General features: G+C 43.9%; 1 protein-coding gene across 3 annotated transcripts in view; it reads left to right on the plus strand.

Moving 5' to 3' along the window:
* Positions 1-19,274, plus strand: part of LOC117238066 (protein turtle-like) — a 166,078-nt gene that overhangs the window by 14,721 nt on the left and 132,083 nt on the right. The gene's annotated exons all lie outside the window — the stretch shown is intronic.

Here is a 19,274-nt window from a genome sequence, read left to right on the forward strand (position 1 = left end):
TACCTGATCAAATTATCCTCTTTTCGTAAGATTATCAAACTGACCGCGACGAGTCGTATGCGAGGCGAGTCGGAGTCGAGACACATCCAAGGTGAACCAGTGTTCGAAGAGCAGTGCCACGAATACCTAGAGGTACTCTACATACATACTTGGTTGCTGGACGTTGCGGGCGCATGTCGTGCGTAACCTTAAGTCTCTGTTACGATTCCGTACACTCGTACGTTTGTGTAAATGAGTTGTATCTATAGACGATGGTATGTGATATTCCTCGAGTTAATCGAAAAAGAGATATCGATTAAATGTGTTGGCTTCGCAAATTGACCGAATTCGATCCTTGGATGAAGATTTGTCCGCTTTCTTGGAACGTGTTTGTCATATTGTTTTTTGATTTATCGATGTTTTACGTATTCCACGCGCATAATGACTACCATTATAGGTGTCGTAACAGCTGAAAAGATATTGGGCTACCGAAACTTATGACCCTCGTGAGACCAACAAAGGTAGGATTCGGTATTTGCAGGAACCTCGGCAAATATCCTTTTCGACCGATTTATCACGGTCCCAGTTCTCGTACTTTGAAGACCAATTTTGAAGTTTTCTCCGCATCCTGCGGATTATTCTTTGAAAAGCCAGTTTCTCCGTAAATCCTTGCACATGGGAATGTCGTGAACGTAGGTCCTTCCTCGACGAATATACGGCCGTAGAAATGAATCTCGTTTTTTATTGTTACTAAGTCAACTGAGTCGCCTGCCTACTCGAACCGGGGCAACGTTTAAAACGTTTTCCCGAAAGAAATTCTTCCGCAAGAATTGTTCCGCGTGCTTATGCGTGTATCGCAGGAAAATTATTTCATTAGGAATCACGCGATTCTGACTGGAATATGAAATAGACTTTGTTCGGCTTGTCGATATATAATCCGAGCTGTCTTTGTCTCTTTCTCGGAACGAGATCGAACATCATTTCCGAGCAGATCGGGAACGATTTACGAGTCTGTAAATCTTTCCCTAGAGGGATTTTCGTGGCGGACAGGCAACGAACCGTGTGATAGGATGTGAGGAGAGAGAAAAAAGAAAATACCGGGAAAGCACGGTCTCGTTTCCCAACGACGCGACGATCCGAGCAAGGTCGGACGCGTACACAAGCCAGCCGTTATAAATTCGTGTGTCCTGGAAGCCATCCTCTTGCTGCACCTGTACCTGCATTATCCGTAACACAGCTGTGAGCAGCGCCAGCGCGTTATTCGCTGGCAATAAATCGAGTTCTAAGTAATGGCCGATCGAAGCTGCGGTTTCGTGTTCTCCGGGATCAGGAATAAAGGGAAGCCATCCTGTCATTCGTCTTTAACTCCTTTCCCGGTATTGTCCGCGTACATATACATAGCAATCTTTGGCTTCGATTACAACGGCAAACCAATTCGTCGATGTATTAGAACAGTGTCTCTAATCGCGTTCGTTGTCTCTTGTTTCTCCCATTTTCTAATCTATCTTCTTCTCCATTCTCTGTCACTACCCGTTACCTCCCAATTTATACCAGGAATTTCCAACAGACATTCCCAACGGAGTTTATTGAAATACACGCATAGGCTGCGATGTATAAATAATTCTTACTATGTTGGCTAGATTCGCTTAATATGCCATCTAAACGTGTCCAGTTGTCGATACGAAGGATGTTTCCAAATTGGTTCTGGAATATTATCCTTCGTGTGTGGTTGTCGTGCATTAAACAAAGTTCTCCCCTTATAATTTGATACGCGTAACATAAAAGTTTGTAACTACGTTTATACGTTTTACGTATATGCGAAGCGATGGGAACGCAAAGTTAAACCAAGCTATCAATAAATTTCACGCCCAAAGGAATATCAGATTTATGCCATAAGGTCGCGGATCAACATATGTGGAGTGATGGATCAAGAACCTATCGTATATTAGACGTTATTACCTTTTCACCTTTTTACTGGTACAAACGTTGGGCCGACATTCTCTCTGTTACGTTATGTCGGTAGTTATTAAAGCAGTTGAGGTTATCGCATCAATGGAAGCAGCGTTTGTTCGCCATTTGCGCGACTTGGTCAGAGGACGTAGCAATCAGCGTTTTAAAGAGAATTTCCGGGGTACATGGAACGCCGCGGTACAGAGAGTGACGCGATGCGGCATGGTAGCGCACAATCTATCGGAAAATTACGAAACCAGTTAATATTTCCCGGCAAGGCTCGATCGGTTTCCACGAGATGGAATACGACGAATTAGCAAACAGTTGCGGGACGCTTACTCGAATCACAATGCTTGAGGGATCACGATAGGGCTATTATTTAGCTATCCTAGCTAAATTTATAAATGTCGACCTAGCTGTCACTTCATATTTTAATTAACGGAATGCCTGTGGAATTACCAACAATCAGTCCGGAAATACTTATTAACCGAAGCATCGGCATCAACAACTGCAATTAATATAGCGCAAATACGTATCTAGTTCGTTTGTGGCTTGGATTGTACATTGATCACCGACCTTTTTAAACGCGATTTCGAAGTAGGCCCGATGCCCCCCTAGCTTCGCAATCTTCTCGATGTCATTACAGAATTCGAATCGAAATCATGTTTAAGTGGCCAAGTATCGTTCATCAATGCTTATCTTTTGCTCCACAGAGTCATAACTTTCTTGCGATTTGTGCACTCGAGTACGATCGAACGGAGACCAGTTATTGGAGATTCCTTTCTCGAATAAAGCTACCAAAGAACGACTGTAATACCGAGGCGGTCGTTCCCATGACACGATGTTTTCGGAGCTCTTTTACAAGCGTGCGGTCGCATCGATGCCGAACAAGGCCGCATGACGTTTTCGATTCATTCGGTGCTGTTCGTTAGGTGCGTTTTCAACAGCAGGGTCTTCCTTTTTCGCTTGACCGTTTGGCTCTGTCTCATAAAAGATATCAAGTAGGAAGGATCGACGATCGAGCGTAAAATCGTCTCCGATTGTCTGTGAAGGAGACCGCGCATTCTTTCTCCGATACTACTAAACTCGTGAACGGCAGCCTGGACAGTCGACATTCAACGACTCATCGCGTGATCGTTAAAGGGAAAAAGTACGAGGGTTCGGTGAACAGGAAAAGCCATCGTTCGAAGACGGCGAATCCATCGTTAGACTTTATTGCATTCGCTTGGAATCGACAGTTGCCGATAATACCGACAGAATCGTGTATTTGTCTAAGCTATTTCGAGAGTATTCCAATTGTCGGTAAATCGTTTAGAACAAACGCAAATTAGTTGAAACGGATCCTTTAAGGTACGATATCTCGTCAATCCGTAGTGCTTTGGAAGCTATTCTAGATATTTGTTTATGTCGAAACTGTGCTTCGACATAAGCACTATCGATAATTAAACGACGTTAACGGTGTAATTAAGTGCACCGCGCATGGGATTCTATACTAATTCGAACGCAGCCGAACGATCGTAGGTGTAACCAAGCGAAGGCCGGTACCTGGTCGCACAAAAAGCAAAAACGAAAAAAAAACGAGCTGGCGGCAAAAAGGTGGTTTTGACTAAACTGCAATGCACATACGGAGTTTTTTTTTTAATATTTATTAAAATTACAATCAATTCTCGCGTTGAGAATTTTCAGTAATTTTTTGGCGTGGCGCAGTAACATGGCTAATTATTTATAATATGTTAATACTTATTATAGATAAGTATAATTTGTAAGTAAGTATTATAAATAAGTAAATATTACTTAATTTAAATAACTAATCGAATCTATCGTTTAGGTCTAGCGGGTAGTGTCTCTTCAGCCTGCGGATCTGGCCTGACGTATCAAGTAGTCCAGTGATTAGGGGGTTTCGGTGTTTGTTGACACTTTTGCTATATCTGTCGTTATATTTTGCTATTTCCTCTTTGACTGTGGGTATCTTGAGGTCGCGATATTGTTTCGTTGGTAACATACCAAGGTGCATCAATTAAGGATCTTAGCGTCTTCGATTGGAAGCGTTAAGGTATTTCAATGTCGGAGTTACTTGCTGTTCCCCATAGTTGGATTCCGTAGGTCCAGACAGGGCACATACGGAATAGACCAGGTGTTACGACCGTTCGCGGAGAGACGCGATCGCGAAATAGCACGTCAACGAGAGTTGTAAATTCTCGCTACGATCATGTTAATCGACGCCGCGAAATAGTCGTTCCCCTGTTTCGTTTAGGATAACAGAGGTGGTTTAATGAATATAACACTGTATTAACAGGTTAACATAGAACAATATATTTTACAATAATATGATGAAGATGTTACAGAAATTTGACTCGATTTTGCGATATCTTTAGATAAATTCGTTTGCTCGTCAGATTTGTCGAAGTGTCATGTTTGACTCGTCAGAAGGAACTGCCCGCCCTTCGATTATTTTCATTTTTTCTGGAAGGCGACCCCCACTACGTTCGGATCACGCCACATTCTTTTACGCGAGGTAAAATAACGGCCACGAGTCGACGTTTCTGGAGGTCGCCCTGCTTAATGAACCATGCGCTTGCCACTACAATGTTTGTTTGCCGGGCAGCCGCGACGATCCGTCTGCGACGTTATAAGACCGCGAGCGACGGTTAGAAAATACAGCCTGTGGTAAGCCTCGTGGCGTAACACCAGGAACCGATAATAGTTGGTCGTTCGCGATTCTCAACTTTCGATGCGCGCAATCTCTATTATTTTTCTCTATTTTTCCCAATGTCCACTCCTTTTAGACGCATTCCTCGTGACTTTGTACACGACGTTCATGCACGATAGACGACGTGAGCCCGTTGGCTCGCAACATCGTGTGTAGATAATCATAGGGCCGCGTGGCTGCGTCGATTGCGGTTTCTGTGCCCGGGGATGCGATGTCAAGCATTCTAGCTAACGATCGATCCTGCCAGCCAATTTTAATTAAGTTTACTCATATACCGTGATGGCGAGTTATAAAAGCACCTTGACAGACTACGCGATACACTGTTGAAACACTGTTTCTTTACTTTCGCGTACAGTAACTAAATTCAGTTCCTCCGATTTGATTTCATCTTCTGTTTTGCGTACGGTTAGTTTTCGATTTGGTCTGTTACCTATATTGTCTATACTATTGTGTCACAACGAAGGATTGACATCGATAGAGAAGTTGATAAACCGATGTTTGTTAATTTGTTCATGCGCATATATTCATAGCTATGTATCATCTTCCGCATATATTGCAACGTATGTATCTATGCAAAACGGGTAACGCCAAATCTGCGAGTCATTCGTTATCGTTGATTCGGTGTAGGCTTGTTGTTTCATTCTTACCGCCGTAAGACTCAAATTATAGTAGGTATTAGTTAGATACAGATTCAATATGGTAGATTCGCATTAATTTTGGTAAATGTTGGGAAAGGTAAATGGGTAAGAGCTGACAGGTAAATTAGATAACTAAACTAGATATGAGTATCTTTTATCTAATGGCTATTTTAAGTAATTTCTTTGCCCACTTCCGTTTGCATGTAAATACAATGTCGAAAATTACTTTCACCTAGAACAGAAGTCCAAGTTCTCTCGCAGTTTGGTAGTATTGGGTTGTATGGCATTTCACGAGTGCAGATTTATAGGTAGAATCGTTCGAGACGATCTCTCTACAAAATGGCAATAGATTCATCGATGTGTTTACGGACAGGACAGATTTATAGAGGCGAAAGTTTTGCATCGTTCCACACCGAAGAAGCTATGATGACGTTGAAACTATCGATAAAACGATGATAACGTTCTAGCTGACAATACACCGATCGTGACAGTTTATATAGATCATTCTTGTTATAAGGTCAATTGATTACGAGCATAACCCGTGATATATGTCTTTCGTCTGTCATCAATCTCGCAAATGTATTTGCATACGTACATTGTCCTCAATGATCCGCGATGGCTCGAGTCACCGCTTGATGAAGCGATTAACTTACGAAATGGTACCTAAATTGCGTACGAGAAGGACGCTGGTCGCGATGACGCCATTCTGAATGCAGCCTTTATTTCGGTCCACCCTCTTGTTCCCCAAGCGTGATAATCATTCGAATTTCCGGCCTTTCGGCCGTAAACGAATTGGAAAGAGCAGGACAAAGATCGCAAACAAAAACCGTGCGTCGAAACAAGATCGTGTCGTCGCTACGTTGCAACGCCTTCTGACGATCGTGTGACTTTTACTGACGATTTGGGCGACGCACCGATTGGACCAATAGGAGGTACAGGAAGAGCATCATTATAGGATTGAAGAGAAAGGGTTACCTCCATTTCTTGCTCTCCTCCCCTTTGGTTCGTGCCTCTTGGTCATTGTCAGGGTCATTTCCAATTGGAAGTTTTAACCACCATTTCCTCTCGCCTAGCCGGTTTGTTTGTCCGATCTTATTGATCAATGCATTGCTCGCTTCCCAAGTTGTTCCTCTCGCATCACCCTCTACACTTCGCTCTTTCGCGACGTTTCTGCCGTTCAGTTGGTATCGATCCGTTCGAATTCGATTAACAGTTGCAAATTTAATTACGTATAACCGCGCTCCTCCTCTCTACATTTTAGTCCCTTTCCTTTTTTTCTTTTCCTCAACTTGTTCGCTGTTCCTTCGCCGAGAAGAATCTCGAGTCGGATAATTTCTCTTTCCTCCTCTTTTCGTGGTATTTTCTCGATCTTTCTTTCGCCCTCGATAGAGCTTATTTTCGAGACGAATGGAACTTTGCGGGAGTGTAATTGATGGTAACAGTAAACGAAGAGCGAAAAAGAACGTGTTTCTTTCAGGTCCGAACCTGAGTTAAAGTATGTACGCGACTAACTCCTACTATTCAATTTACTATCCCAGAGTCTTATTTTAAGATTAAAATATGCGCCGATAGTAGGAAATGTATTTGCCGGAAAAGCAAACGTTGATCTTATATATCCCGAAGACTTTTGATTCTTCCTTCCAAGAACTAAATATGTACATATGTTTCGATCATTCGCGGAGAGACGCGATCGCGAGATATCACGTCAACGAGAGTTGTAAGTCCTCGTTACGATTGAACAATCGACGCCACGAACTGATCGATTCCCTTATTTCGATTATGATAATAAGGGTGGTTCAATGAAATCTCACAGAATCAACACAACTAAATTAATGTTTATTGCACAACTTATTAACTATAAAATATAAATGGGACAACAAAGGAAATGTTACTATGGAATGCGCGATACAAAAGATGTGTAGACAGTTTGGCTTCTCGAAACGTTCTGATTCTTTCTGGAAGGCGACCCCCACTACCTTCGGATCACGCCACCGTCTTTTACGCCAGATCAAATAACGGCCACGAATCGACGTTTCTGGAGGTCGCTCTGCTTAATGAACCATGCGCTTGCCACTACAATGTTTATTTTGCCGGGCAGCCGCGACGATCCGTCTGTGACATTATAGTGCCGCGACCGACAGTGAAGAATATGATCTATAGCAAGCCGCATGGCGTAACATCCTCCCCCCGTTGAGAGGGTACCGATCAAATTAGCGAGATGTGGTTGAAGTTCCCATCTTAGTTCGTCTCGGTGGCTAGTTGTTCGGGTTTCTCGAGATCGGGTTGAATTGGCAGTGGGACAAGCCTTTTGACGGCCCGATCCAAAACGCTCTTTGCCGTCTGAACTGTAGCTGTCCGGATGACACCATCGGCGCCTGGATGAACCTTGATAACTCGGCCCAGAGGCCAATGCATGGAGGGAACGTTGTCCTCTCTGAGGATGACGATTGTGCCTTTTTGGATGCCGTGTCCACCCTTGCTCCACTTATTGCGGTTGGTTAGCTCGTTCAAATACTCCTTATGCCAGCGGTTCCAAAAATGCTGTTTAAGCTGTTGGATATGCTGCCATCTGGAGAGTCGGTTCGATGGAATGTCTCTGAAATCTCGATCACGTAAGCACATTAGTGAATCGCCAATGAGAAAATGTCCGGGAGTGAGGACTAGGAGATCATTTGGATCGGTGGAGATAGGAGTTAGCGGGCGGGAATTGAGGACTGCTTCTATTTCTATGATAAGAGTATTCAATTGTTCAGAGGTGAGTAACTCGTTGCCGGCTACACGCCTGAGGTGGCGTTTAAATGACTTCACCGCTGCTTCCCATAGCCCACCGAAATGCGGCGAATGAGGGGGAATGAAGCGCCATTCGATTTGTTTGTCGGCTAAAAATGCGGTTACTTTTTCCTTGTGATCGTCCGAGTGTAATAAATCGTGAAGCTCTCGTAATTCGTTGCTTGCTCCTCTGAAGTTGGTGCCGTTATCAGAATGGATGGTGGAGCAATAGCCTCGTCGAGCGATAAATCTGCGAAGAGCGGCGATGAAGGCTTCGCTAGTGAGATCGTCAACGAGCTCGATGTGTACCGCTTTAATTGCTAGGCATACGAAAATGGCTACGTATACTTTTATCTGACGACGGTTACGATCTCGTTTTTCCTTGATGTGGAACGGCCCGCAGTAATCGACGCCGACGTTTGTAAATGGGCGAGATTCCGTTACTCGCGCCTCCGGCAGATTACCCATCACGTATTCTACCGGCGGTGGTTGAGCGCGGCAGCAGCGGACGCAGCCTTTGATCGCCCGCCATACTTGACTTCGACCGTCAACGGGCCAGTATCTTTGTCTTACTGCGTATAACGTAGCCTGCGTTCCGGAATGCATGTGGATCTTGTGCTCGTGGTCTATGATGCGTGTTGTAACGGATGACTTAGGTAATACTATGGGATGTTTCTGGGCGAAGGTCATCGACGAATGACTGAGTCGACCCCCGACTCGCAATATTCCTTCCTTGTCTATGAACGGATTGAGTCGCGTGAGCTTACCCTTTATCGCCGCGTTCCGATCTTTTTGGAGTGTGCGAATTTCCTCGGAGAAATGGATGTTTTGCAACAATTTTATCAGTTTATTGTGCGTTGTGCGTAATTCAGTAACGGTTAGGGGTGCCGCTCGGTTCCTTTTCTGTTTCCAACGGAGGCAACGAGCTATGATTCGTATCAACTCGAGACGGCGTGGGTTTGACTTCGACCGAGTAAAGAATAGAGTCGTCGGATGAATTCCATAACACTCCCAGCGTCTTCAAGGTTTGCGAGTCGCCCAAAAAATGTTGGTGATTTGTTTCTTCTAAGGAGAGTCCGTGTAATAAGTCATTATCGTTTGACGCCCATTTTCGTATGTTTAAGCCGGCCAGTTGAAGTAAATTGGTGAGTTCTGTTCTGAGCGTGAGGGCTTCGTCCTTCGTTTCAGCTCCGGTGAGAGCGTCGTCGACGTAGAAATCCCGCTGCAGTACCTGTGCTGCACGTGGAAATCGATGTCCTTCGTCCTCTGCCAGTTGCTTGAGGCACCGAATAGCTAGATACGGGGCTGCGGATAAACCGAACGTTACAGTGTTAAGCTCATATGTTTCTGTTTCTCCACTCGCGCTGCGCCATAATATCCTTTGATATTTCCGATCCTCTGGTCGTACGAGGAATTGCCGATACATTTTCTCGATGTCGCCGGTGAGTACGTATTGATGAGCGCGGAATCTAATTAATATATAAAATAAATCTTCCTGTAACTTGGGTCCTGTGTGAAGTGTATCGTTTAAGGAGGTTCCGGTAGTGCTTGGTGCCGATCCGTCGAAAACTACACGGAGTTTGGTGGTTTGACTCGATGCTTTGGTCACGCCATGATGGGGTAAATAGTATCCGTTGTCGTCGGAGTGGTTGTCATTGACCTTCGTCATGTGTCCCAACGCCAGGTATTCCTGTATTACCGTTCGATATTCTGATTCGAAGCGTTTGTCGCGCTGGAATCGGCGATTGAGTGAGGCGAGTCGTTTACTCGCCAGCGTTTTAGAGGATCCGAGTGACTGAAGCTGATCGTTGAAAGGTAGAGCGACGATGTATCGTCCTTCGCTGGTGCGTCGGGTGTGGGCTTGGAAGTGTTCTTCGCATCGTCGATCTGCGTCTGAGATATGTTTAATTGAGGGTCCTTCATCGATTTCCCAAAACCGCGCGAGGTCTGCTTGTAAAGTCGTCGTGGATGTGTGAAATATGTTTGTAGCGGTTTGGGAAGTTGGACTCCCCCCGATTACCCATCCGAATCGCGTCTTTTGCAGACGCAGTCCAGGCTCGTCTGGCTGCGTGAGGTTGACTTGTCCCACACACATCGACGCGAGTGTTGAACCTGAGCTTAATAGTACATCTATCGGAGCTGGTAAATGAAATCGTGGATCGGCCAATTTGAGATTTTTTGGTATCTCAAGTGTCGAACGATCGATGGGTTCGCTGGGAATTAAGGTTGATATGATTGGAATGATAAGGAACGTTAATGTCCGCGTGTATGTACCGTCAGTGGAAGTGATCGTGGCCGTGATGTGTCGCTTAGAGGTCGTTGTCAAGGTATCTAGAGCTCCGATCGGGACCGAACATTTGTTTTGCCTTATCCTTAACGATTTTGCTAATTCCTCGGTAATGAAGTTCATACTGGATCCGGTGTCGAGCAACGCTCGACAACGGATTGGTTGCTGTTTATCATTCAAAATATTAATCTGCGCTGTGATGACTAGATCATTGGACAGTAATTCGGATGCTATTGGTTTGATATGTTCGGTCATGAACGGAGTCGTCGATCGTCGGCGTCATTGGTTGTGTGTTCGTTTGTCACTGGGCGGTGGACTTGCAGACGCGTCTGTTCGTGGTGTTTCCGATCTGTGGTCTGTTGTGTGCCTATTGCGACGAGTGGGTGATACGTAGGGTGGGGAAGAAGGTGTTGTGGATCGGCTATTTGATGGGGAAGATTTCGGGCTGGACGTGCTGGAACGAGACCCTGAATGGCGTTTTGTCCTATGCAGCATTGTATGATGTCGTTCTCCGCATACGCGACATGATCCTGCGAAACAATGCTTCGTTGTGTGCCCTTTCCCGAGGCAGTTGAGGCATAGTGATGCCCTTTTGACCTCCCGAATGCGTTCGCGAAGGGATTTGGTTTTGAAGGTGTCACATCTCCAAATGGGGTGTGGTCCTTGACAGGTGGGGCATGCTGGAGTAACCTGTGTCGCCGTAAGTGCATGCCCTCGTGATGCGCGTTGACGGACAGGAGTAGTTTGTTCCGGTGATTCTCTTGTTTGTCTGACTGTGGTGATCGGTTTGGAGCTTCGTGCTAATCTCTCTAGGAAGTTTAGTAAATGAATGTACGGAGGCACCTCGTTATTGGGCAGCGTCATTTCCCATTGCTTTTGGATACTTAGTGGTATTTTCGAGAGGATGAGGCTGTTGAGCATAGCACTGGTATCGGGGTAGGATTCTCCTAATTTGTTCAATGCATATATGTGTTGTTTAAATGTGTGGACTAAGCGCCTTAATTCCGTTGGAGATTCCTTGGTTATCCTTGGATAATCAATTATTGCCATGCAGTGACTGAAAGCTGTGTATCGTGGACATTCGAAACTTTCCTTGAGAACGGCAATAGCCTGACTGTAGTTTACATTACTAAGGGGTAACGCGTTTAAACAATCGGCTGCTTCTCCTTGCAGGGCGGACTGCAGGTAATGGAATTTCTGTATGTCAGTGAGACTAGGATTTTTATCGATTATGGAGGAAAAGGTATCATAAAACGTGTTCCATTTTTCTAAGCTTCCGTCAAAGGTAGGGAGCCGAAGATCTGGTAATTTAATGGATATCGGATTTAAACTTGCGGATGATGCACAGGTTGGAGGGTTTATGGATGTCGACGGCGAAGCTGTTTGCGCGTTCCTCAGAAGATTTTGTAGCTTTGTGTCTACCGCGACGTACTGATCCCTTATTTCGAAGCCGCGCGCTTGTTCCTCCTCGTCCAATACTTCTAATTCGAGTTGAATCGCTTCGAATTGACTCGCAACTTCGGTCAGTTGTTTCTCGTAATTCTTTAATAAGGAATTTTGCTGACTCTCAGATTGCTCGTACTCGTCCAGTCGATCCGATAAATATGTGAATCGGCCGCTACAATAGCCTCGTCTCCGACGCAGAGAGATGAGTTGGTCTTCGCTCGTCATCGTTGCCGAGGATAGGAGATGGTTGAAATAAGGAACGAGCTTACCTTACTGTCGTGCGGCGTGAGGTCGCGTGTATGTTAAGTTGTGAAATTCGTTGCGTTGATGATTGTCCAGCTGCGACGGAAGGCTGCGTGGTTGCGTTCCCTTGCCAATGGGATGTGCTTCTTCGAAGATGACGCGCCTGACGTCACTGGTTTCGCTGTAGTGGTTTTGATAAAGTCACGTGGCACTGTGTGGTCACTGGTAAGTGCACTCTTCACTGGCACGTGATCCGGCTCGAAGGACCAAAATGTTTCGATCATTCGCGGAGAGACGCGATCGCGAGATATCACGTCAACGAGAGTTGTAAGTCCTCGTTACGATTGAACAATCGACGCCACGAACTGATCGATTCCCTTATTTCGATTATGATAATAAGGGTGGTTCAATGAAATCTCACAGAATCAACACAACTAAATTAATGTTTATTGCACAACTTATTAACTATAAAATATAAATGGGACAACAAAGGAAATGTTACTATGGAATGCGCGATACAAAAGATGTGTAGACAGTTTGGCTTCTCGAAACGTTCTGATTCTTTCTGGAAGGCGACCCCCACTACCTTCGGATCACGCCACCGTCTTTTACGCCAGATCAAATAACGGCCACGAATCGACGTTTCTGGAGGTCGCTCTGCTTAATGAACCATGCGCTTGCCACTACAATGTTTATTTTGCCGGGCAGCCGCGACGATCCGTCTGTGACATTATAGTGCCGCGACCGACAGTGAAGAATATGATCTATGGCAAGCCGCATGGCGTAACAACATACTTGGAAAGTCAATATAGGCGAATCCATTACTATATTACAATATAGCCAGTCTTGAAGCGCACAACAAATTTACCTTTGCTTTTGCATAGAATTTCGAATAGAGAAGAGTGTCTCTTACTTCTGAATATTTTCGAGGTCGAAAGTTTCGATCCGACTAATTTGATAGACAGAAAATACGGCTAAGCATCGTTTGACGCGGTTCGCCGTGACTTTGCATCCGTCTTCGTAACTTTTGTCAAAGTTATTCTCCTCGTTCAATTAAAACAGACAGCATTGCCTCGCAATGCAAATTACGCGAAACGGAACAGTAAGATAGGCAAGATAAGATATGCAATGGTAAACGTCAACGGCATAATACGCAGGCTGTATTCAAAGCAGACAACAACATAGCCCCCTTAAACAAGCAGCTATTTACACCGATGATATCTGAGGTGGCGAATAGGAATCTCGCGTTAAGATTCGTGGTACCTAGCCAGGATCGTGTCAAGAGGGTGGCTGCCAAAGGCTCCACGGCATGGGTAATATGATTATTCTGCTCTGCCGGATGGCCCGAATCCGCGCGGCAAACTTTAGAAGTTGCGCGCGAGTACCACTCCAAGATAATGAAACGATCCACAAGTTGTCGAGTGTTCGCTACCTTCCTCCTATCTCCCAACCTTTCTTCGACCGTTGGTAACTCCTCTCTTTTTGCTTTGCCTTGTCTCGCCTTGCTTCGCCTCCTTCGAGATAAGCCGAAGAAACGGTCACCATGTCTTTTTTACATTTTGCGGAAAGAATGTTAAATTTCACGACGTTATTCCGACCGTTATCGAAACTCGACAAATTGGAAGATTAAGTTTGTCGTTAATTTACAAAATTCAACGCTGATAACACAGTTATGTTATAATACGGCCATTGATTAAACCAAACGATCTCGCTACCTTTTGCTACTTGATTTAATAAAGGTCTTGAATAGCGCTGCCTTATTCTCCAACATCTCATTAGCGGTTATTTACCGAGTGAGATGAATGAAAAGTGAATTCAGGGCGCGAGCTTTATGCGCTACGTATTTCTTTATCTTGGGAGAAATGTTATTTCGACCTGTTATTTTCCTATTATGCACGTTTATGATAATAAGCGGCCCCATAAATGCCCCATTTTCATATGTTAATAGCGATTGTGATATCGTTGGGTAACTATTATTTTTCATTAGATTCGATAAAGCGTTGCTTTTGTTTACGGGAAACTCGATCTAGCCGGAAGGATTTTATCGTAGATTACGCGCTCGTTTCCAAATCGTCGCTAAACGATCGGGTCAATTAAATTTCTAAACTTGCTCTTTCGTTTCAATACTTTGGTTACTTTTCCGTAGTAATTTCCTTAGTAACCACGGAGATGTGAAGTTTATCGTTCAAATTTATTGGATAACCATTTTCTCTCCACTCGATTCTCCTATATCTCCTATCGTTGTATCACGTAGCGCAAACTTTTGAACAATATTAACGCAGCTTCTCCAATAATTCCCTCGTAAACCTCGACTGTCAGCGACATTGTTTCGCGCCAGTGGGTTTGTTAGCGAGAAACTCGTTTAGTTACTAACTTCGACCCCATCCACTTTGATAGAAGTCTTGGGTTATTCCTGCCTTTAACCTTAGTTTCTACCTTCGCTACTGAACTTACAAGTGACTGCGCACGTATCATTTTCTTTCTCCTTTCTTTCCCACGGTTTGACTCGGCGCTAAGTTTAACGACTGTGACACCCTTCAGCAACGCATATTACTACTTTTTTTCCGCACGTATAACTTTCGGCGGAAAGAAGTAAAGAAAGACAAAACTTAGGGTAAGCTGATGTATCATATCCTGCCCCTTTTTCTTTGTTCCGTCTTAAACAGTTCCTTTAAACAATAATGTCGTTTGCGCATGGTAAAGCGTCAAAGTGAATATACGCGACATGAATGGATAATCCCTTCATTAAACTAAGTACAGATGTCTTTACTCTTTATCAATTACATCGTTAATGAGGTAATTCGACGTGAGTCAGTTTTATCGGAACCACTGGAAGCTACCCGTTCTTTTTTCGTGTCAGAATACGCCTTTTTAATCGGCTAATGAGCAGTCAGCAGCACGACAAACCAAGTCTTATTAAGGTTTTCGTTCTAAAATGAAGCTCCTTTCATATTTAGTACAATGAAATCAACTATACGATTACAGAAATGTTCTTTAAAGGTTTGTCGAGTAATTTCGTTGGAAAGATTTGGGTTAGGTATTGATAGAATTGGATGGATGTATTAGAATCGAACTCGTGTAAGTAACAAAGCTCTTTGTCGTGGAATACCAAGAGGTTGAACATCTTCCAAGAGCATGGCATCTGAAACGTTCTCTGTACCATTGCCACTGACGTTGATCGGATGGATCGGTCCAATTGCTATCGGCGACCAATGAGATCGATGTATTTATGTGACCCACATGTGCATAATGTAATAGCTCGGTCCTAGTCCGTCCTGTGCAGACGTGCCGCGACAGCTGCAGTTAATGCATCGTGAAACACGGCGTTACTATCGCTTGTCTCTATCGAAGACCAAGCGCGATCGCCCGTACATTACCGCAAATCTGCATTGTTGTTTATCTGGTTTGATGAAATTGTTACTAAAAAATCTGTTAATCCACGAAAGGCAGTAGGTCTCACCGAATCCTCTTTCGATGATTGCAATTTCGTGTTCTATACATTTTTCTTTTTTTAACGAGCGGTTCGTAAGTCGATAAAAATGTCCAAGGGATACTTGTCAGAAGAAAAGAGATGGTCGACGACTCATCGAGCACGGAGTGAACGCACTCCTACTGGGTGTGAGAATTCATGATACCGCGATGTCATGCCATAGTGGTGGGAATTGCGTGACGTATATTGTACGCAACCTAAACAAGATATACGTACAGTACGGTGAATCTTTCATCCCCGGCCTCTATTTTCTGCCACCGGTCTCTTTCTTCGTTTCATTCAGCTATTCGTAATTAGCGAATCCACTGGCGCGTGTGTTTGGCGCAATTACGTAACTGACACGTCGACACGTCGGCTCATGGACGAGAAGGGTATTATTTCGCTTAGAATAAAGGGTTCAAACCTTGCGTAAGAAAGAATAGGCTACTGCCGCGTAAACGCCATCGGTCATTTCAGCTTGATGGTCGGGGTAACGACGGTGGTTTTGTTATACGCGAGGCGAGAGATCGTTTCGACGGCTTTTAAAATTAATGCGATAATGAATTCGGCACCGGTAAAATGTAAAACTGCCTAGAACGATGTTTTCTAAACTAACGACGCAAATGACTTCCTACGTTAGTGGGAAGAATTAACTACCTCGTGTATTCCTTGAGTGCTATAATTTCGAGAGAAACGAATAACATAAATCGCAAGAAAACGTACAAATTTATCGCGACAACTTTAACTTGCGTTAGAGGATGAAATTTGAAGGACGGTGTTCTATCATTTTATCTGGAAGATATTTTCCAATTCAAATGGATTATCGCTGCATATTAATGGCGAAGGTTCAAGGAAGATCTCGAGCGATTATTTAAATTTGATCTGTTTCATCCATTTCCCTCACTTCTTCCGATGCTTTTCATTCGATTTCGTTCGTGCTTGGGAACGTGGTAGGCAATTCATTAATTAGAGCCTGCACGTCGATAAACTAATCGAGTCAAGACCGATATTATCGAGGAGATCGAGTAAATTGAACTCCGTTACGATTTTTATCGGAGCTTGCGGCGTTTTATTTACATAGAGACTTCTTATTCACGTATTCGAGAAGAAAGAGAAGAAAGATTCTGTTTTCACCATCGCGTCGTGTATGCAAATTATTCGCACGAAGTGGCACCGTGGAAATCGTCGTTTGGATATTGTGGCGAATAAAGTTGGCGAATGGCAGCGTACCGCGACTGCGTTGTATTCTCAACGAAGACAATAAGACTGCAAGGTGGTCGTTGACGTGTCGTAGAGTAGGTACTGTGGATTTCACGGTCTTGGTTCTGCTATCGGTCCGCGGACTGTACTCGTGTGTCTGGAATTACGGGGAATTGCGTAAGAGCGAATTGCTCGTGTGCGTGAACGCGTGTAATTCGATTTCAAGTTCACGGAGAGAGAAAGCGGATAAACGCTTGCCACAGTACGAGCACACGCGTTATTCTGACTCGTGAGTTCCACGATCAAAGCCAACCAGTCGATTTCTTTGAATTACGTTAGCGATTCGATCTCTCGCGTACATTATTTCGTGCGACTTATCGTGAATATTACGACATAGAACGATTCTCTCTACGAGTATATCGTTCGACTTGGGACAATTTTTTGTATTGTTCTTGAGGAAAGGTAACAAGTATATTCTCTTGTGGGTATACAGGGAAACATTTTAACGATCCTCTCTGTATTTTATCACGGTTGCTTGCATGCTATAACAAGTAGTTATATGGACGAGTGAGACCGCCATGCCGCTCACCGCAGGATTTCTCGTTGTATCATGGGGCGCTATATTTCCTAGCAATGGGTGGTAAAGTTTTTTCTCGGTCCGGGTTATGATATACGCTGAAATCCGAGCGTTTCCTCGCTTACGATCTTCACGATAAAGTTCTAGCTTCTTTATCCGAGATTTATCGCGACTCGCCTGTGAAGTTATTAATATTCTCGTTTTTATACGGATGTTTCACAGAATCTTCTTAGAATTCGTTTATGCTGTACATTTCATAGATTTGCCACAGTTTTCCTTAACACTTTACAGATCATGAAGTACCTTTGATCCGTTTCTAATGAAATCGACCAAGAACGTAGTCATTATGTATCACAGCTGTAATAGAGATTGCGTACTAACGGGTACTCTGTGGAATAAAAATGACCGAAAATCTGATTCTTCACTAACCATCCTATTTCTGTTCTTCTTTATTCCTTTTATTCCTAGTAGTATGTAATAAATTTGTTGACCATTTTACGATACATTGTCATTCGAGTATGGAAGCCGAGAAAGTGCTATCTTGGCGCACAAGAATCCGTATGTATTTATTCATGATCGAGCCGTGGAGAACTGTAAAAGAACATAACGAGACGCTCCTGTGTTATCTGGCTGGCATTTACACGGAAAATTATGAAAAATATTGCGAGCAACGTAAGAAACGTGACGATATAACGTATCTACCGAAATCACGAAAGTCTCATTTGGCAAAAATATCGCGTGGCACAAGCATTTACTATTCGCGATGACTTGCGTGCAACCCTCAGCCGGTTTTCTGATTCTCGAGCGCAGCCTAATTAACGAGCGTACGTAACGCGTGTAATTAAAGGGAGGGGGTAATACATTTGCCAGACGGCGGTATCACGAAGAAACGACAGGAAAACTAGGTAGTGCCACCTCTTAATGGCCCTTCCTCGCATGCTCTCGTTGGATACGCGTTCGTAAGTGTGCGAACGTTACAGTACGTGAACACGCGTGGGTTATAAAGCCACCATTTCGGGGTTCGTTGTGGGACTCTTGCTGCCGCATAACTTGGAATTTCCGGTTGCTTCGAACACTAACGAAATTCTATTCATCGTGGTGCTTTCGGTATTTGCATCTTTATTCTATTCGACCATGTCGTTCGCTCACGTCCGTCTTTCATCCTTTGGCCGTGCAAAGTTTTGCTATGGACAGAAGATGAAATCCATAATTTTGAATAAAAAAGATTGCGGTGGTGCCTAATCGGATATTCGAAAGGTGGTGCGCGCTGCAAATTATGCATTCTAATGTTGCACGCGTTCACGCGTGCAAGTGTGCGAGTGTACGCGCGAACAAAGGGTCGCGTGAGAGGTGCTGTTGATTGCCTAGTGTCCGCAGGGTCTATCGATTCTTGTTCGGCCGAGAATTGAGAGATTGATCGGGAAAAAATTCCGATCTCTGATTCTGTCCGTTCTCTGGGTTCATTCGTTTCGGTGAACTGTCATCTCACAGGCTTTAATTTATGACATGCTCTTGACACGACCAGTATTAAAATCCATAATGAATGAGCAATATGAATTATATGTGCGCTTCGTGACTAATCATAGTCAAGCACTCTGCAACATTCGTTCAAATATAATTTTCGTTGCGTCGAATTCCCGGGCTGTTTTAAATGGGCGATGTTCTTTTCAAGTAGGGGAATTAATATTCTGGAGCACGCAATGCGCTACAAGATATCATCATTTTACGTAGTTAATCGTCAGGCCATGTGAAACACTTGTGCTTACTTCCCTTTCCTCCCAGTTTATTCCACTGTTATTTCTGACTAGCATGCTATTATTACCGAACAGTCATAATTTAGAGGAAAAGTCTCGGATAGAACGCGTATTAAGAAAAGGACGATTAAAATAACATATTTTTTCCTGGACAAATTTTTTATCCTTTTGCGAGAGAAATATCAAATCGAAAAAAGGTGTTTAAAAGGTTTTAACAAGAGAGATAAACTATGGAGAGCCAGTAGCAATGAA

The sequence above is a fragment of the Bombus vosnesenskii genome, unplaced genomic scaffold, assembly GCF_011952255.1.
Source record: "Bombus vosnesenskii isolate JDL3184/JDL3185 unplaced genomic scaffold, Bvos_JDL3184-5_v1.1 scf7180000013431, whole genome shotgun sequence".
NCBI classification, from domain to species: Eukaryota; Metazoa; Arthropoda; class Insecta; order Hymenoptera; family Apidae; genus Bombus; species Bombus vosnesenskii.